The sequence below is a fragment of the Pleurodeles waltl genome, chromosome 1_2 (assembly GCF_031143425.1).
Source record: "Pleurodeles waltl isolate 20211129_DDA chromosome 1_2, aPleWal1.hap1.20221129, whole genome shotgun sequence".
Lineage (NCBI taxonomy): Eukaryota > Metazoa > Chordata > Amphibia > Caudata > Salamandridae > Pleurodeles > Pleurodeles waltl.
The window spans coordinates 1,032,260,224-1,032,281,802 of record NC_090437.1 but is presented as its reverse complement, the minus strand read 5'-3'; the positions used below and the strand labels follow the sequence as shown (position 1 = coordinate 1,032,281,802).

At 43.7% G+C, this 21,579-nt stretch overlaps 1 protein-coding gene across 2 annotated transcripts in view; it reads left to right on the top strand.

Annotated features, from left to right (window-relative positions):
• LOC138247781 (uncharacterized) overlaps nt 1–21,579 on the top strand; it is a 347,921-nt gene that overhangs the window by 297,227 nt on the left and 29,115 nt on the right. For both annotated transcript variants that reach the window (XM_069202121.1, XM_069202122.1), the window contains one exon: nt 2,242–2,420. The gene's annotated coding sequence lies outside the window, so the exon portion shown is untranslated. The remainder of the gene's footprint in view (nt 1–2,241; nt 2,421–21,579) is intronic.

Here is a 21,579-nt window from a genome sequence, read left to right as displayed (position 1 = left end):
GCATCATTTTGTAGAGAAATGTTGTGTTCATGTTTCATGCAACGTTCATAAACAAACGTTTCGTTTAGATCAAAACAAGACTCACATATGACAAATGTGAGGGTGTCACAGAGATTATTTGCAATAACATTGGTGAGTTGCTGTTCTGTTACAATATTGAAAACGCACATCACTATCCCTGAATATTAGATGCAGATACATTTAGCATTTGGCTGAGTGTGCCTGTGCACTGTCTGTGACTTGGCTACAGAAGGCATGAAAGAGCTACATTTAGATAATAAATTCATAACTGTTCCTAACAGAGGCCCCCAAAATACTTTAGGCCCAGGACCTCCAATTTCCTTAGGATGTCCCTGGCTCCTGGTGCACATGAAACAAGAAAACACACAAGAAGGTCCCAGAACCACGTTGTTGCATACACCATCTTGTACATAGGCCTTGCACATTTACTGATGCGCATAAAATGCACCTAAGGAATAGGAAATATGCAATTCAAATATATTAAATGCCATGCTTTGGAATTTTTGTAAATTCCACTTATTACCAAGTACAGTATAGACTTCTGTAATGAGTTGCAAACATCACCATGTCTTCTAAAACCTTGGAGCAGGGAGTTTCCAGGCTATAGAGGACTCTAGCAGGTTAATATCTATATATTTGTGGTGTGATTTAAGGCCCTTGCTTTGATGGTCTCATACGCCGAGGACGAGACGTTCTGTCATCCTGGGGGCCAGTGAATGACAGACCTGTCAGTCTGCTTACTGTGGTGTTCTGCAAACTCTGGAGGTGAAGCAACAGATATGTGCATAGGCCCAAGTGAGTTCTGCTTAGTGATGCAGGACGCATCAACCTTAGGAGGGCAGGTCCTTTGGATAGACCTTCTGACTCGGAGCACTGGAAGCTGAGGCAATATAACATGCTTTATTTGATTACATTGCATTTTAAAGGCAAAGGAGAGTTATAATTGCTCTCTTTCTGAAAGGGTTGGATGACGTAATGGAAGTTAAGATACTTGTAAAACTAGACGCAGTAGCACTCTCCTTGTCATTATTACTGTTTTTTTCTGTGTTTTGTTAAGTGCATTTAAACTATTGCAAAATATTCAAGGTATGGTTTGTAAGTATCAGTGGGAATCCGTGCTGTAGAATAGATTGTGTGATGGGGACAGCGTTGTAATGCTGCTGAATATTTGATGCTTAGATCGGACGGGGGTGGGGCAAAAGGGAGGGAATGCTACCCTGGTGAGCTCTTAGAATCATACAAGCTACAAGTTTACATGTTTCTGCCTTTACAGCATCATCAGAAAAGGAATTGTGAAGCTCACTTCGCTCAGTGGCTAAAAATATTATTATGTTTGGTTTATAAAGGGAGCAAGATTATTTTCATCAGTTTTTTGGTCCAAGGTCTAATTTTCCTTGAAATGTTATGTGTTCGGAAAGTATATGGCTTCATGTGCGAAAGAAAATAGTTCTCGACAACCCTAAAACACATTACCGGCCAATATTTCGAGGTCACCAAACCTATGTTTTTTTGGCTCTCCTTGGATGAGCACTCAGCCAGATTAAATGCTGTCTAGGGCCCACCACAGGTGGAGAGTTATGTGCACATTTTCAGGGGTCAGGAGGCCAATAACTAGGTACAGTGAACAGGTCACAGGTCAGGCCGAAGCTCTTGGAAGGGACGCTATCAATGAACAGCATAACTCAAGCCAATTGCCCATCACTCATGTTTTCAGAAAAAAGGAAAATATTCAAATTGCTCAGCAGTAAATTGAAGGAGAAAATGCGAGTTATATTTTGTCTTGAAAGGGCGAGCCTTGGTTTCTGTTTTGGAAAGGTAAATTTTCTGTGATGCAAGCTTCGCATGTGTCAGCACACAGCATGCTTTCTGTACCATTTAATCCCTTGCATTATACTCCACTGAGGTGTCAACATATGAAACACTAACGCCGGCTGGTGTTTTCTGCATTTAGCGTAATATCTATGAAATGAAGCTATGCGAGGATCGTTTAAGTAAATCAATCTATATTTTCTGGACGCGAAGCTTTCTGCGAGGATCGTATTTACAGCACCGTTCAAACCCCTTCTCCTCCATCCACGGGACACCTTCTGACATTAAAGTGGGAGGGGCTTATGGGAAAACTTCCACACTGCGCTGGAACACACTGATAGAACCAGCTTGCCATCGGCTCTGATGTGTTTTTCTTACGCGGATCATGTTTTTTTCCTTATTTCAATGAAGTCCATCTTCATGGAAGAAGAGCCACCTTGCACGTGTTTGATGAGCTTCTGCCAACTCCTGAGATCCAGTCTGTGGGGCCCTTGTGCACTGAAGCCCAAGGCTGGGGGTGAAAGGGCCCAGCCGCTGCGCAGCGTGACTCACGAGTCCTGCATTTAAAGACCAGTCCAGCCACTTACCTGGTAATGTACCTTACTAAATATTAAGTATTTTATAAACATAATTATATTATAACATTATTGATTTTGCTTTCTGATGATGCATGCTATCTTAAAAAGAATCCACAATTTTCCTAAAAAACTCTTTGTGAAAAACTGGCTCCCGATTGTCGACTTTTTTCTTTCAAACGACTCTATCCTTCCTTTCCATCCTCTGCATGTCTGCTTTCTCAGCGCAGCCTACTTTAAGTCACATGCATGTTTGTCTTAATCTTTATTAACTAGTATGAACTACACAAAGAAACTTGAATGAATGCATGGAATGGTTTCCTTGGGAGCACAAGATTAACTCTAGTAGCCAACAATAACTGATAGCCACTGAATTCTCTACTAACCTTTGGTTTCCAGAAAAGGCATGCTGCCTGGGATAAAACACTTCAAAACTTGACAGCAGTAGTAAGCATTATATAAATGCACTTATAATATTGTACAAAATGCTACTATTTGCACTGCACAAAATAATATCTGTAGTAACATGAAATTCTGGTTGATTATATTTCTCAAGGAAATGTTCATCTTAATTGTTTGCCGATAAATGAATGCTAAAGAATTCTGAGGTAGCCTGTTCTGTACGCTCATAAGGGGATGCTTTGATTCAGACTCGGTAATGTGTACAAGAAATGGCTCGATCGAGGCACTGCAACTAATACTTTGAGCAAGTATTTCTTTGGGGAGAGAGGTAGCAGACATGATGGTCAGGCAGTTTTTTAGGTGTGTTTTTAATTGGGAAGTGGTGAGAAAGAAAATTTGTGTTTTTTGTATCAGAGTAGTTACAGTATGTTTATGACCGTATTAGGCAAGATGCCAGGGCCCATTTACTAAGTGTATGAAGGGCCCTGACTTGCATCAATGTATATATTCTGGGTGTGCCAGATACAGGATGGGACAACAGGCCTCAATAATCATAAGCAGTGTTCTGGAGTTAATTAATAGCATAGTATTTCAATTTAGGAGGCACTCCACTATTGAATTGGGCCATCATGGGACCTACAAGAGGATGTAGTCACAAGTTGCATGCAGACTCATGGAGGACTTTATGGCCCCTTCGAGGGCCGTGGTTCATGGACCAGCACCCATTGTCAGTGCATGTGGAGGAGGCCCCTTCCAACATCTTTTAAAATGAGGCTAAGGGCCTCTCCTTGGCTAGATGCAGTCAGTGATTACAAGCCATCATGGACCCTTCCAGGGTCTGAAAGTTCATCCGGGAGTCATACTGTACATGCAACACTTCACAGGTTGTACAATGTAAAACATTGGAGTATTAGTTGTTGTAAACCCTCTTCAAATAATAATCACAATTATTGTCAGGGTGAACCACTAAAGTCACCAATTAAACCCTTTTAGACGTGGAATCCTTGGCGTGGTTTCCCCTAACATTTTGCCTTCAGACATTTTGTTGGCCTTAGGATTTTGCGCACTTTACCACTGCTAACTAGTGCTAAAGTGCTTTTGCGTTTTCCCTAAAACATGATAACAATGGCATATACCCAGTTGGCATATTTAATGTACTTAAAAGTCCCTACTAAAGTGCACTACCTGAGTCCAGGGCCTGTAAATTAAATGCTACCACTGGGCTTGCAGCATTGATTGTGCTACCCACTTAAGTAGCCCTTTAAACATATCTCAGGCCTGCCACTGCAGAGCTTATGTGTGCAGTTTTAAATAGCAATGACACCATGGCAAGGTAAACCTTTTGACAGGCCCAAACTCTACCTTTTAATAGATATATATCACCCCAAAGGTGGGCCCTAGAAAACAAATGTTAAAGGAAAAGGAAGAGAACAGGGCGGAGGACGAGACAGGGAACCTAAAAAATATTTCTTAGTGCCCTCACACATCCGACAGGGGTGTCATCCTTCATCATAAGGCATGCTCCTCATAGGATTGGTGCTGCAGTGTCCTACGGGCCCAATGAAGGGTCGCTTTAGCAGAGCTATTTTTTTCTGTTATGCAGTATGATGAGTAGTGAAAGTGTGAGAGTATCCTAGGTATGTGGGGCGGAGTGATAGTGTATGTACAAGTGAGGGAAGATAAAACTGTCTAGGGAATACCAAATAGATCCTTTAATGTGGTGGCTCTCTTGACAGGGTTAAAAACCTGATAAGGTGGTCAGGTCTGCAATGGGTATTTAATGTACCCAAGCAGCCTAAGAAATAAATGAATGAAATCAGGTCGACATGTTTCATGGCTTAAGGCCCAAGAAAGGATCTGTGGCACTTCTTTATGACCTAAAGAGCTGTGGGGATGCGACCATACCCCACACCTAAATTCTCATGTGTGGTAAAGGTGATGCCCTTGAAAATGAGACCTGGTGCAATGAGTAAATGAATGTCCAACATAGATAATGAGTAAGAGAAAGAAAGAAAGATTATAGCATATGGTAAACCAGAAAATATTATGTTTCTGGGCAAAAGCATCGGTAAGATTGCTCTTTCAGTTCATGGTGTCATTGTGTCTCCACTGGTAGACATGCACATGCTGTGAAGAAGGCGCTGTATCAGTCACCACAAGTGTAGAGAAAGAGTAACAGTACACACATCAACGTAACAGACAAAATGAACATGAGTGGTATATATAACACAAAAATAAATCTGTGTCAGTGTCACACAGTGGGGCCCAGATGATGTATTTATACAGGGAGTGCAGAATTATTAGGCAAGTTGTATTTTTGAGGATTAATTTTATTATTGAACAACAACCATGTTCTCAATGAACCCAAAAAACTCATTAATATCAAAGCTGAATATTTTTGGAAGTAGTTTTTAGTTAGTTTTTAGTTTTAGCTATGTTAGGGGGATATCTGTGTGTGCAGGTGACTATCACTGTGCATAATTATTAGGCAACTTAACAAAAAAAATATATACCCATTTCAATTATTTATTATTACCAGTGAAACCAATATAACATCTCAACATTCACAAATATACATTTCTGACATTCAAAAACAAAACAAAAACAAATCAGTGACCAATATAGCCACCTTTCTTTGCAAGGACACTCAAAAGCCTGCCATCCATGGATTCTGTCAGTGTTTTGATCTGTTCACCATCAACATTGCGTGCAGCAGCAACCACAGCCTCCCAGACACTGTTCAGAGAGGTGTACTGTTTTCCCTCCTTGTAAATCTCACATTTGATGATGGACCACAGGTTCTCAATGGGGTTCAGATCAGGTGAACAAGGAGGCCATGTCATTAGATTTCCTTCTTTTATACCCTTTCTTGCCAGCCACGCTGTGGAGTACTTGGACGCGTGTGATGGAGCATTGTCCTGCATGAAAATCATGTTTTTCTTGAAGGATGCAGACTTCTTCCTGTACCACTGCTTGAAGAAGGTGTCTTCCAGGAACTGGCAGTAGGACTGGGAGTTGAGCTTGACTCCATCCTCAACCCGAAAAGGCCCCACAAGCTCATCTTTGATGATACCAGCCCAAACCAGTACTCCACCTCCACCTTGCTGGCGTCTGAGTCGGACTGGAGCTCTCTGCCCTTTACCAATCCAGCCACGGGCCCATCCATCTGGCCCATCAAGACTCACTCTCATTTCATCAGTCCATAAAACCTTAGAAAAATCAGTCTTGAGATATTTCTTGGCCCAGTCTTGACGTTTCAGCTTGTGTGTCTTGTTCAGTGGTGGTCGTCTTTCAGCCTTTCTTACCTTGGCCATGTCTCTGAGTATTGCACACCTTGTGCTTTTGGGCACTCCAGTGATGTTGCAGCTCTGAAATATGGCCAAACTGGTGGCAAGTGGCATCGTGGCAGCTGCACGCTTGACTTTTCTCAGTTCATTTTGCACCTTCGTTTTTCCACACCCTTCTTGCGACCCTGTTGTCTATTTTGAATGAAACGCTTGATTGTTCGATGATCACGCTTCAGAAGCTTTGCAATTTTAAGAGTGCTGCATCCCTCTGCAAGATATCTCACTATTTTTGACTTTTCTGAGCCTGTCAAGTCCTTCTTTTGACCCATTTTGCCAAAGGAAAGGAAGTTGCCTAATAATTATGCACACCTGATATGGGGTGTTGATGTCATTAGACCACACCCCTTCTCATTACAGAGATGCACATCACCTAATATGCTTAATTGGTAGTAGGCTTTCGAGCCTATACAGCTTGGAGTAAGACAACATGCATAAAGAGGATGATGTGGTCAAAATACTCATTTGCCTAATAATTCTGCACTCCCTGTATTTAGGTGTTAGCGAGGGGTCTTACCCTTTGGATCAATCAGATATGCCTTATAGGTCAGAGTCAGAGGTTAGCGCACAGCTGCTACCTGTCAAGCAATAACAATAATGGCAGAGTTAGAGAAGAAACTAAATAAGGCTGGGAAGTTCAAGAAATTGCAACTTGGTGGTGAGAACTGTACTCACATGGTTACTGCATGGAGAGCACGACTGACCTACCCTCCTCTGCTCGCCTGGATTGAAACTGAACAGAGGAGGTGGCCGGTCTATAAAGCATGGTAAATTGGTACATTGGACTCAGATGCAGGGGAGTGCAAGCATTGAACAGCCAATCAGACTTGTGGACGGGGGACAGCATGGTAGAATCATAGGTGCGTGACGCAAGGTGCCCAGAATGCTTGCCCCTCAACGGTGGCCATATTGAAGTGGTGTTAGATGCCACTGTATGAACAACAAAGAAGAGAAGGTGAAAAGGAAAAGTGTCAGTCTTCAATAAATATGTAAAAAATATGTGCAATTCATAATAGTGTTGCAGAGTACAATAACAGGGAATGCTCATTCAAGCAACAAATGCAGGGGCATAAACGCATGGGCTAATATGCGGGATATGTAAGGGAAGTGCGAGCTTCAATTAACCAAGTATGTTTGGGGGGGCGGAGGGCAGTGTGGTTGAGTCAGAGGAACCTTGCTCAAGAAGCCCAGGTCGTTCCCCCCTCAGCGGCAGCCATTTTGTGGTGTAAAATGCCAATGCATATACTGAAAAAGGAGGAAGGTGAAGATAAATAGATGGGCAGTTCAGGATAACAGTTCACACTAAATGTGGGAATGAAGAGACAAGGAAAGCGTATTACCGCAACAGACACTGGGGCATAAACATATGTACTGCGTATGTCAAGAGCTAGCCTTAGAATCAGGAGGGCTCATATAATGGTGTGGTTGTCGTTCTGAGATAGCCATGTTTGGCTATGTGGTTATAGCAGGTAAGTAATGGAGTGGAAAACCTCTCAGCTACTAGTCATTCTGAATGATATTCGTGATATGCCTGTAATCAGCATAATGGCCATCTGAAAGTATCAGACTCACAGGCTATCCATCAGTGAGTGTCTCTCAGTTTACTATCAAATGCAGCATAATTTCAATCAGGAAAAAGGCAGATCATTTGTGATCACTAGAAATGCCAAGGTGGTGTGTACACAGCAGTTGCATCAAAGAGTCATCCAGCAATCATATCTCCCACCATGAGATTTCATCATTCAGACCCATGCTATTTGTAGAAAGGTGAAATATCCCTGCTGCTCCCTCCTGGAGAGGTTGGTATTACTCCATGGGTGATTTGTTTCCAAGATAGTCCACTGCAGGTTGCCAGGAGAGTGTTTAGAAGCGCAGAAATGGTTACACATTTTAGTGGTGCTGCATCCTCAGCGTACAGTGCTGCGATGTTCCATTTTTCTAGTCTTGATAGTTCTCATGGTCATATCCACATTATGGAGACCACAGGGAGAGGTAATGGGATTGATGCAGTTTTTTGTGTTACAGTTTGTGTGATTTTTCTATGTTCAGGTAAAATGGGAACTCAGATTGACCTTTTTAGAGTGCTAGGTGAGAGAGCACACCCCACAGGACCCACAAGGATAGTGTTCTGTGACAGGTAGTAGGGCCCACAGAGTGTTCTGCATGTGGGATTGTCTAGTGCGCGGTCTAATGTGTACAAGGAGGTCTTTCAGATTCTGGGTGTGCCTGATAGCAAATCGTGGGGATGGAATATTTAATGACCTTGTGCTTAGGATACCCTAGTGTTTAGTGATAATGCATGTTCTAAATGGGGTCTTTGGTTGACAGTCAGGTTACCCCCTGTTCAAGCAAGGACCCTCACTAGTCAGGGTAAAAGAGAATCACCCTCAGCTAACCCCTGCTTACCCCCTTGGTAGCTTGGCAGAGCAGTAGGCTTAACTTCAGAGTGCTAGGTGTAAAGTATTTGTACCAACACACACAGTAACTTAATGAAAACACTACAAAATGACACAACACAGGTTTAGTAAAATAGGAAATATTTATCTAAACAAAACAAGACCAAAACGACAAAAATCCACCATACACAAGTCAAGTTATCAATTAAAAATCAAAAAGAGTCTTTAAGTAGTTTTAAAAACACACTAGCGCTGCTAGAGTGAAAATGTACCTGGTGTGCGTCAAAAATAACCCCGCACGGGCAGGTGTGCGTCAAAAATAATTCCGCACGGCGGTACTTGAGTCAAAAATCCAGCCGCACGATGATCTGAAAATCCCGCAGCGCAGGTTGTGATCTCCCAGCCTCCATCAGCGATGCTGCGCGTTGTTTCTCCTGCTCCATGCGTCGATTTTTCGTTCACGTTTCCTGCGAGCATCGTTTCTCAGCTGCGGAGCCGGCTTCTTACTCAGGCAGAAGCAGCAACTGCAGGATAGCTCCACAAAGCACAGTCACAGGCAGGGCAGCTCTTCTTCCTCAGCTATTCAGCTCTTCTCCAGGCAGAGGTTCCTCTTGGTTCCAGAAGTGTTTCTGAAGTCTGTAGATTTGGGTGCCCTTCTTATACCCATTTTAGTCTTTGAAGTCACCTTTCTTCAAAGGGGACTCACACCTACGTGTGAAATCCTGCCTTGCCCAGGCAAGGCCTCAGACACACACCAGGGGGTTGGAGTCTGCATTGTCAGAGGCAGGCACAGTCCTTTCAGATGAGAGTGACCACTCCACCCCTCCCTCCTAGCTGAGATGGCTAATTAGGAAATGCAGGCTACACCCCAGCTCCCTTTGTGTCACTGTCTAGTGTGAGGTGAAAAACAACCCAACTGTCAAACTGACCCAGACAGGGAATCCACAAACAAGACAGAGCCACAGAATGGTTTAAGCAAGAAAATGCTCACTTTCTAAAAGTGTCATTTTCAAACACACAATCTCAAAACCAACTTTACTAAAATATGTATTTTTAAATTGTGAGTTCAGGGACCCCAAACTCCACATGTCCACCTACTCTCTAGGGCAGAGGTCTTCAATCTGTGGGTCGCGACACCCAGGGGGGCCGTGGAGCCCTTGACAGGGGGTCGCACATTCCCCGAGGCGATCGTTAACTTTAATTGAGTTTCCTGTGCTGTGAAAGGGAGCTGCACAGACAGCTAAAGAAGCCATGTGTCTGCTTCCTGAAATAAATGCAAATGTGAGTTAGGAATTGATCTGCAAATGTAAATGATAAAATAGACAAATGTAAAGAATGCTTTGGAGCCGGTTCTGGCTTTAATTGATCGAATCACTTAAAGCTTTGTGATGACAAAGATTTGTTCTCTTTAAGTGGTAGTGCAAAGAGTTAACAACTGGGCAGTGAAGTATGTGCTTTTAATTGTGATTGTATATACATAGGGCTAGATTTATGCTGGCCTTGCGCCGTTCCAATGCCACATTAGCATAATTTTTTTTACGCTAATGTGGCGTTGGAAGGGGAAAAAAGCTGCGTCATATTTACAAAGTGGCGCGATGCTTGCATTGCACCACTTTGTAACCCCTTGTGCCACATTATGCCTGCACCAGGCATAATCTCTGCAAGGGGGGCATTCCGGCACTAGGGGGGCCATAAAAATAGCTCAAAGGAATCTATAAGATTCCTTAGCGCCATTTGTATCGGCATTTAACGCCTGCTAAGTGCAGGCATTAAAAAGAGGCTCCCATTGATTACAATGGGCCTCTGGGTGCTTTTCAGGATTAGTGTCATAATTGTTTACGCTAATCCTGCAAAATGCCGGACCAGCACAAAAAATTATGACACTAGTCCCCCTGACTACCACCATGGTGCTCCGTATTTTAAATACGGCGCTACGCTGTGGCTTTAGGAGGCACAACAAAAGCGCTGTTGCACTAAGAGCAGCCCCACTTTTCATATACCTGCCCCGTAGTGCTTACTACCCCTGAGGAGGTGCTGAAGGGACAGCTATAAAAAAATGATTACATAAGGTCTGGTATTACTTAAATCTACATTTTGGAAATTTTATCTTTAAACTTTTTGTGCATTTTTTTGTGGCCTATCTTATACCTTGTGTAATACAAATATAAAATAATGACTTACATTTTCACAGTGCTTTCTGTCACAGGCTGTGACCTCGTGGCACTAAAAATACACAAGTCACTATTCTCCACTGCAACAACCAAGATTGAATTCTGTGACTGGTTACACAAAGACCTCTGCAGTGCATTAACTAATACAGGTTTCATAATGCACTACAGTGCATTTCCCAATGAGTAAACACTTTCTTGCATTTATTTTTCCTTTGAGCTGCCTGTTATTTTATATGTAGCTACCTGACAGTGAAAGACTTTAAAAAAAAGTACAGATTATTTTGGGGCATATTTATGAGGGACTTGCACCACCAGAGCATCACTTTTATTGATGCTCCGGCGGCACAAGCCTCTCAGTCATACCTATGAGGAGACGCACAGCCACCTACGCGGCTTTGCATGGCCTCAATGATATGGAGAACATCAAAGCAGCGAAAGCCACTGCGTTGCCTTACTCTGTGTCAAGGACGCGTTCTATGAGCGTTGCAGTGGGTGTTCCCACACAACACCCTTGGATTTTGACGCTGCCCGGATTTACAAAATCACAAACTGGAGCAGTGCCAAAACCTTACGCAGGCAGAATGAGGAGAAATGTTTTCATTTCTCTTCATTTTTTCCTCTTTCCATGTGTGTTGCATTCTGCTGCACACATGGAAAGAGGAAAATACCATTCAGGATTGTTTTTGTTCAAGAAGGTGCCCCTTCCTGCACAAAAACAACCCTGCCTACTTTGGCGCTAGGCAGCAATTTGTACGCCAGCGCAGGGGAAAAGGGCATGAATGCACTGTATTTCATAAATACGGTGCATTCCTGCCCTTTTATATTGGGGTAGGGCGGTGTAGCAAGAAGACTTGCGGCGCTGCCCCATGCCAATTCCTCATAAATGATCACCTTTGTTTTTAGCCACACCCTTGACCACGCCCCCACACTCACTGACCTTTGGTTTGCTAAACACCGTTTCACATTATTTCCTCACCTTAAAAAAGATTTCATTGGTTGGTTGCGTGATGCTGCTTTTTGTCGAGAACAGTTGGAGACCTTCTGGGAGTTAGCGCCTGAGGGTTCTAGGCCGCGAGATATTTGGGCACCTCTGCGTGCCTATTTGGAGATTGCTTACTGAGTGATATGTGCTAGATTCAATTGGCATGCATTTGGGGAATGGTTTGTGCCGCCCTACTTGTGAGAAGATGCGAGCTGTGGGATGTTTGCCAGTTCCGACTTGCCCGTTCCGGCCGCCTTGCTATATTTATGTTGGTTGTACTTGTTCTTGCTCCTTGAATGCCGACAGTTATTGTTCGTGACCCCTAAATTTTGCTCATTGCGGTCTATTTTGTTGTAACATTACCGAATTTTGTCACACTTGAGTCGGGGTTTCTTGGGTGCTAATGCTGTTATGGAAGAGTAGGTTTTTTTTGTTCTTGTACGTTCAAAATGCATTAATAAATTTTTTTTTAAAAATGATTTGCAGTGGGAATTGGGGACGTTTATGATTGTCGATGATGAGGAGTACCAGGTTCTAGAAATGTTTGTCAGGACTGGGTCCTTATGCCTAAAAAACTTTTGAGAGGGGGTCCCGGCATCAAAAAGTTTGAAGACCTCTGCTCTAGGGGAATCTACACTTTAATCATATTTAAAGGTAGCCCCCATATTATCCTATGAGAGAGACAGGCCTTGCAACAGTGAAAAACGAATGTGGCAGTATTTCACTGTCAGGACATCTAACCCACATTACTATATGTCCTACCTTATCCATACACTGCACCCTGCCCTTGGGGCTACCTAGGGCCTACCTTAGGGGTGCCTTACATGTAAGAAAAGGGAAGGTTTAGGCCTGGCAAGTGGGTACACTTGCCAAGTCGAATTTACAGTGTAAAAATACACACACAGACACTGCAGTGGCAGGTCTGAGACATGATTACAGGGTTACTTGTGTGGGTGGCACAACCAGTGCTGCAGGCCCACTAGTAACATTTGATTTACAGGCCCTGGGCACCTCTGGTGCACTTTACTAGGGACTTAACAGTAAAACAAATATGCCAATCATGGAGAACCAATTGCATACACATTTTAAACAGGAGCACTTGCACTTTAGCACTGGTTAGCAGTGGCAAAGTGCCCAGAGTAATAAAAACAGCTAAATCAGAGTCCAGCACACATCAAAAACCTGGGGAACAGAGGCAAAAAGTTAAGGGAAACCACGCCAAGGATGAAAAGTCTAACAATGCATTTCATTCCTTTGGAGTTTGAGGTAAAGATAGTCACACAGGTAATGACAGCATCAGAGGGTCTTTTAGTAGTCTCTAAGAGGGAATCCCTGTGGCTATTCTGTGCCCTCTTCCCAGCCCATCTGATAATCCTAATAGGATAGTTTCTTGAGGATAGAGTATTACTGAGCATCTTAGCTTGCACGTCATTGTCTTTCAGATTGTCTTGCCAAAGCCATTTAGTGCCTGCAGCCTGTCTTTGATCACTTGTCTAGGGAGGGTGACAGCTGGGTTTTTTGTATGCCTCCTAGACAGTCACACACAAGGGGTGCTTTGGTGTGACGTGATGGGCCTTGATAGGCTATCCTGGGTAGGTTAGAAAGAATGAACTGGACACTGCCACACTTACATCTGAATAGGTCATGCCCTGTCCAGTCCTCCCAGTTGTGAGTATGGAGCCAGGGCAGGAAGGGTAAGACATCTGTGCACTTCAAAGGCATGTCTTTGAAGTCTCGCTCAAAGCTGCCAGTGGGTATAAGAACTGGACCTCAGACACCACCACTTCAGTGCATTGATGGATCTGCGGATACTATGCTAGGAAGAAGGACTGATGTGCTGCCAAAGGACTGCCACTCTGCTGGACTGCACTCTGCTGGATTCCTGCTTTGCTGTGCTGACCGATCTCCTCTCTTGCCAGGGAGTGAGAAGTACTGGACCTGCATCTCTTTAACCCAGAACCTAGAGTGACTCCAAGGGCTAGTTGTCTGGCTTCCTGATCTGAAGTCTCAGGGACACAAAAGACTTCCAACTACCCTGTTTCTGTACCTGGACTCTGCCATCTGTGAATCTACCCTACGAAATGGTGCTATGCCAGACCTGGAACCTTGGAAGAGGGCTTAAGGTGTTCCCCAGTGGAACCAATGCATCTTCTTCACTGAGCAGCGCATCCCAGCATTAAACCAATGCATCTTTTTGGCTGAGTGTCACTTCGTCAAGCAGAACCGGCGCATCGCTGCATGGATTGAATCCAGTACAGAAGGCTTGCATCGCCGCCCCAGCCTTCATGGGTTCGACACATTGCCCTCAGAACTGTCACTGTGTGCCACTCCTCCGGAACAGGTCCGCACATCCCTCATCCACAGCAGCCTCAACATCGACACTAAAGCTCCACATCGCAGCTTCACCACTCTTCGGAACCGGCGCATCGCCTCAACTGCACAGTGCATCCCCGACACCAGTCTTCACATTGCAAGCCTGACAACTGGATCATCGACTTCAATTCAACAGGACCTCGCACTGCAGCCTGGCAGTATCTCAGAACCAACACATCTCATCGGCTGCGCAATACATCTTTGACTCAAATCTATGCAATGCTTCGCTACCAGGAATTAAGGTACTTTGTTCAGTGGGCCTAACTGGATCCCCGTAGCTGGCCTGCACTTCATTGTGGTTGGCCTGAACTTTTGACTTTATCCCTTCTCTTTTTCTGACCTCATTTTTGCTGGTTTTTAGACTCTGCGCACTTTACCACTGCTACCCAGTGCTAAAGTACATATGCTCTCTCCCTTTAAATATGGTAACATTGGATCATACCCAATTGGCCTATTTAATTTACCTATATGTCCCTAGTAAGGTGCACTAGATGTGCCCAGGGCCTGTAGATTAAATACTACTAGTGGGCCTGCAGGACTGGTTGTGCCACCCACTTTAGTAGCCCCTTTACCTTGTCTCAGGCCTGCCATTGCAAGGCCTGTGTGTGCAGTTTCACTGTCACTTCGACTTGGCATTTAAAAGTACTTGCCAAGCCTAAAACTCCACTTTTTCTACATATAAGTCACCCCTAATGTGTGCCCTAGGTAACCCCTAGAGCAGGGTGCTGTGTGGGTAAAAGGCAGGACATGTACCTGTGTAGTTTACATGTCCTGGTAGTGTAAAACTCCTAAATTCGTTTTTACACTACTGTGAGGCCTGCTCCCTTCATAGGCTAGCATTGGGGCAACCCTCATACATTGTTGAAGTGGTAGCTGCTGATCTGAAAGGAGTAGGAAGGTCATATTTAGTATGGCCAGAATGGTAATACAAAATCCTGCTGACTGGTGAAGTTGGATTTAATGTTACTATTTTAGAAATAGCACTTTTAGAAAGTGAGCATTTCTCTGCACTTAAATCTTTCTGTGCCTTGCAATCTACGTCTGCCTGGGTTTAGTTGACAGCTCCTTGTGCATTCACTCAGACACACCCCAAACACAGGGTACTTAGCCTCACTTACATACATCTGCATTTTGAATGGGTCTTCCTGGGCTGGGGGGTGGAGGGCTTGCTCTCACACAAATGACTGCCACACCCCCTACTGTGACCCTGGCAGACAGGATTGAACTGAAAGGGGACCTGGTGCACTTCTAAGCCACGCTTTGAAGTCTCTCCCGCTTCAAAGGCACATTTGGGTATAAAACAGGGCCTCTGCTCTACCACCTCAGACACTTCCTGGAGAAAAAACCTGAACCTGCACCCTGACAAGAAGAACTGCCTGGCTGCCTAAAGGACTCACCTGACTGCTTTCTACAAAGGACTGCTGCCTTGCTGTTGCCCTGCTGTCTTGCTGCTCCCTTGCTTTGCTGCAGAAGTGCTCTCCAAGGGCTTGGATAGAGCTTGCCTCCTGTTCCCTGAGGTCTCAGGACCAAAAAGACTTCTCTCTTGCAACTGGACTCCTTGTGCGGCGAAAAATTAGACGCACAGCTTGTTCCGTGGTAAAAAATTCACTGCACGCCGAACCGGAAAGACGCCGCTCGACTTCGCGAGGAAAAGATCGACGCGGCACCTGCGGTGCGACCGGAACTTCGACGCACGGCCCGCCTGGACAACGCCGCCCGACTTCCAGAGGGGAAATCAATGCAGCGCCTGCCGTGTGGGAGAAAATTCCACACATCGCCTACCGGAACGACGTGCAGCCGGTCAACAAGCCCAGGATTCCACGCACAGACCCCGGGGCGTCTGAAAACCCCGCAACCCGAAGAGGAGACCAGTCCGCGCGCCGGAAATCGACACAACGTCTTCCCCGCATTGAAAATAACGACGCAAGTCCGTGTGTGAAGGGGCGAAACCGACGCACACACCATTTTTCCACGCATCTCCTCCTCTGCGGCCCTTTGCGGTGATTTTTCACTCCAACCAGGTACTCTGTGCTTGAAAGAGACTTTGTTTGCTTTTTAAAGACTTAAGACACTTTATATCTATTTCCAGTGATATCTTTACAATTTCTTATTGCATCTTTTATCGTTTTGAGCTGCAAATATCCAGATAAATATTATATAACACTGTGTGGTGTATTTTTGTGTTGCTATATTGTGTTAATGTATGATTTGATTTATTGCACAAATACTTTACACATTGCCTTCTAAGTTAAGCCTGACTGCTCAGTGCCAAGCTACCAGAGGGTGGGCACAGGATAAATTGGATTTATGTGTGACTTACCAAGACTAGAGTGAGGGTCCGTGCTTGGACAGGGGGTAATCTGACTGCCAACCAAAGACCCCATTTCTAACATAATCCTTTTTGTGTGTTGTTTTCATTGGTTTACTCTTTGAAGTGTTGCAAAAATACTTTACACATTCCCTTCAACTTAAGCCTGACTGCTCTGTGCCAAGCTACCAGAGGGTGAGAACAGGTTAATTTGGGGGTTGCTTGTGCCTTACCGTGACAAGAATTGTGGTTTCTGCTTGACCAGAGGTCACACCCCAGTCAAACAAAAACCCAGTTTCCCACAAACCTGTGCTTAACGGTATGGTAGCTTGGCAAAAAGCAGTCGGGCTTAACATAGAGGCAATGTGTAAAGTATCTATGCAGTTCTTAAACAGTAAGACAGTGAAAACACAGCACAAGAAAAATCCCAAACCGGTTACAAAATAATGGAGAATATTTCAATAAATAAAATTACACCAAAATGACAAAAATCAAATAAGTAAAACAGGAGACATGATTTTTTTACATTTTAAATTAAAAATAGCACCAAAAAGCACAATGCTGTAACTGTGGTTATCTGGTTGCTCTAGAAACAGTTAAAGTCAAAAGTTAAAGCCAACCATATTGGAGAGCAGGTTGGATACAGGGACCAGGTTTATCACAGTGGAAAGTTTACCTTCTGGCTTAGAAGCTTTCATGGAGAAAATGTGGTTGTCAATAAGTCGTCAGCGGGGCAAGCTGCAAGATGAATCCAACATAGGTCATGATGACTGCAGGTTGCTGAAGAGCTGGTCTTGGTGCAGTTGTCGATGAAGATAAAAACACTCTGAGCAGGCAAAGTTAATGCCCAGAAAGGCCTCAACATCGATGGGCTTCTGTCTACATCGGTCTCAATGAAGCTTTCTATAGTCTCTGGAAGTCAGTTCTCCTTTAGCGTGACACACAACCAAGCTGAGGCCTACTGGCGATGCAACATAGACAGCTGTGGCTTTCACATTGTTCCTGGTCTCCGATGGTTCTCTAGCAGAAAGTTGGCAAAACGTTTCTAAGTCACAGATGTTGTAGTTTGGGGACAGGAGGTGTACACTTTAAGCCAAGGGTCTAGGACCTGGGGTCAAAACGTGGGAGTTTGGATTTACTCCAAGAGAGGCCAGCAGCAGGGTAATGGGCAGGTGTTGTTGGTACTGATGAACTGGGTGATTGCAGGAAAAGGCCTCTGGAAGCTTGTTGTGACTCTCTAAGGGACAGTAAGCCAACTGACTCTTGGTGTCACTTCTGGGTTCAAGGCAAGCAGGTCCAGTCATCCTTCAGGTTCTTCAGACCGTATGGTAGTCCCTCTTCTGATTCTCCAGAGGTCCAGGGGTGTCCTGAAGAGAGGTCTTTGGGGTCCACTTTTATGCCCAAAGCCAGCTTGTGTGTGTGGATGGGAAGCCTTTGTCCATCCCCTAAATCAGTTCTGGTCACTTCTCCTACCCCCACTGGAATTGCTGCTAAACTAACTAGAGAGACGAAGGAACAACAGACCCCAGTGTGAGGTGCATCTGCCAGTGACAGTGTAGACCTGCTTTAAAAGTAAGGAAGGGGCTGAATACAACCCCCAGACTAAACTTTGATGTTTAGGCAGGGGATGGGTACAGCCCCAGGCCTGCTCAGGAGAGGAACACCCCACCTATAAGTCATGGTTTTTTAGTCCACTGTTTTGGAACAACACACATTAAGCTCCAGAGGATGCACAAAGGGACAGGTGGCATTGGACAGTGGCAGAAATAAATATTTGGCTTGAGCAGGAACATTTCTAAAAGTGTAATTTCCAAAGTAATAATATACAATCCATTTACCATTAGGTTAGATTTTAAATTACTATTCAAAGGAGTCCTTGAACCATTGTTAAGCTACTCCCAAACTGAAGTTAAGCATAACAAACTGCTATAATGTAACCCAACATTTTTCTATGGGAAGGCCATTCTTGCCATAGTGAAAATTATCTTTGTAGGTTTTTCTCTACCACAACATGTTAAACTTTCAATGTACTACTTTTTAAATGGCCTGGACCCCGCACTACGGGCATGTAGGGCCTACCATAGGGGGTGACTTATAAATACTAACAAGAAAGGTGTGTGTCAGGCAAAAGGTTTATTTTGGCAGGTCAAAATGGCAGATTAAAATAGTACACACGAGAGCTGCAAGAGCAGACTTGAAAACATGTTGCAGCCCACTTGTAGCATTTAATCTACAGGCCCTAAGTGCAAATAATACTATACACTGGGTGCATATAAGTAAATTAAATGTATGCCAATTTTATCATATTTAAAAAGGAGGTCACAGGCACTTTACCACTGGTGAGCAGGAGTATAGTATACAGAGTCCTATGGCCAACAAAAACTGGTTTAGCTAAAGAATGCAAAAATCTGCAGGAATATTACACAAAAGATGGTAATTTCCAGCAAACTCATTTAGCTCATTCTCAAGTGCATATGTGAACATTTGGATGCTTCCAAAACATGAAGTATTGGCAAGGCTAGACAACCTTAGAAAGGTAAGAAAAGAATAAAACCACGGCACATCACGGGATCACGGTGAGAACACTTTATTCCTTAGTGTTAGATCAGGGTGAAAATCCACTGATAACATAAAAGGCAATAGATGCGTAATATGGAAGCGCTGTACAATTTTCATGTTTGTGAGAAAACAGCCGACACGTGTTTCGTCCCTTGACGACGCCATACACATACGGCTCAAAGCAAACCTAGACGCTTTGCAGACTTACCATGGTCTCTGGATTCTAATTACATCCTATGTCACCATCTGTACACTCTGCTGTACAGTTCATGATCTTTGGAACTCTACCAACATTAACCATATAGTTCATACTTTACAAGCCTTGAAAAAGTCAATGATGACGAAACACGTGTCGGCTGTTTTCTCACAAACATGAAAATTGTACAGCGCTTCCATATTACGCATCTATTGCCTTTTATGTTATCAGTGGATTTTCACCCTGATCTAACACTAAGGAATAGAGTGTTCTCACCGTGATCCTGTGATGTGCCGTGGTTTTATTCTTCTCTTACATGGACTGTGATCTTTGAGGTGACAGCTTACCACACCCTGTGGCTGGGTGTACTACTACTTGAGCACTCCCTTCTGTCTAATAAGACACACCATCATGAACTTTCAACATTTATGACAAAGTTTTGGAAGTGCGCACCGCTTATACACAGCCACAATTTGTTGATTTCTTTGTTGTTCAATCTTAGAAAGGTGTTTGCTAAAACTTTTGCCTTGCCATTGCTTGCTGCCAAAAATGCTGATTGTAAATGCTGAATAACATCAGTAAATACAAAAAAAAGACAAACTGTTACTCCAGTGTGATAACATCTTTGCACACATGTGTTGTCATGCATGCATGTGTACGCAACATGAAACAGACAGACATCCTGGAGTGATAAAGTGTAAAAAGGTGCATCATAACAAAAATAGTGGCCTGGGAGCAAATGTCAACTGCTGTGCCCATTGTAAGAAAATTATACAGCACAGGATGTGTGGGAGAGCACTTGAAAAAATTGGAACAGAGGATCCAGCTCAACAACAAGCAATGGTGAGCAACAATAAAGCTCAAAGAAGGGGGTTAGGAACATTTAAGAAAAGCCAAAAACTGTGAGCAAGAATGGGACAGACAGAAGAAGCAACCAGTGAGCAGAGGGGAGCAACATAAAGAGCATGGGGTGTGGATATGAGGATGGAAGCTGCACAATTGGGAGAAAGCAAGAAAACACATGTACCCACATGAAATGTTGAGAGAAAAAGGAAAAAGTGGATCCTTGAATAAGCAGTGGAAGGGTACAAATCCTCTGCTCAGAAACACTATAAAACAGCTATACTCTAGGGAAGAACAAACACCAGAAGATGAAGGAAAGCCATTAAATAAGAAGCAAGCAAATGTAAAAGGCAAGAAAGCCAATTATGAACAATGGTCTGTCCTAAAGCCAACTTCAAATATTGGTATTGTACATAATAGGTCTTTCGAAAACAAGTGAAGGCAAGACCTAAAAATAGTCTCAAATTTGCATTAAGCCAAGACCCTTTACAATTGAGGGAATTTTAGCTTATCACTTTGCCACATTATCTTAGTGATTGGGAGGTGGCTATTTCAGAAGAGCAATACACAAACAAAAAGCAGCCCATTTAGAAATACCAGTTTACTTGATGAGCATCTGTAACTTTTTTGCCCCAATGGCTAATTTACAACAGCAAAATACTGTTATGTCTGTCAGAATTTTCTGGTAGCAGGAATAAATAGCATTGGTTATTGGTCCACAAACATGTAATACTGAGAGCCACCAAGTGAGCTTAAGCCTAAAATGTTTTTTCATTGGGTACTGACCATGCAGCAATTCATATAGCATAATATAGTGAATTAAAAATGGGTATGAAGCAAAGCTATATATTTTTTTAATGTGTACAAGATCCTGAGTTTAGGAATAGTGGTTGCTTGTATAACCCTTAATTCGGGGTTACCCACACTATCATGTAGCTGAGAGCAAATTTTGGAAAATGTGTTGGTTCTTGCACACTGGATGACATTTTGAAGTCAAACATTGAGGAAAATTCAATTGATAATAACAAATCTACTGTTCTGAGATCCCACATTTTTCGCTATAACAAATGGTACACCATTTGTGTGGCTGGCCCTGCCATCTGCAACAGGAAAGAGCCCAAAATATAAGACATCACAATCTTGTAATGAAAAATTATTCGTCTTGTGCAATGTGGGCAGCGTGGAATTTGGTCCTGGGCTTGGCCACTACCCTGGGACGCCTACCAAACCCAGACATTATTAATTAGACATCCAGGGTGATTTGCATAGATGATGCTTTCTTTTCCTGCGCATGATGCCCTGCAAACCTCAATCACCTACCATCCAGCATTCCCTGGCTCCAGAAATAGTATCCTATTTGTATGGCTGCAGCTAGTCTATGACAGAAACTGATCAATCAGGGAACTATGCAAGACTATATTGACTTGCATGGTACTTGGTTTGCTCTATTCCTGTTGTGAGCTCTAGGCCCAACTATACAAGTGGATTATCATTTTTTGGACCATTTTGACCTAGTGTCTAGTGGGCTTTCTGCAGCCCCTCGGGGGAGGACAGAAGAAGGGGTAGACTCCCCGATCTGCCCCTTGGGGGGGGGGGTAGC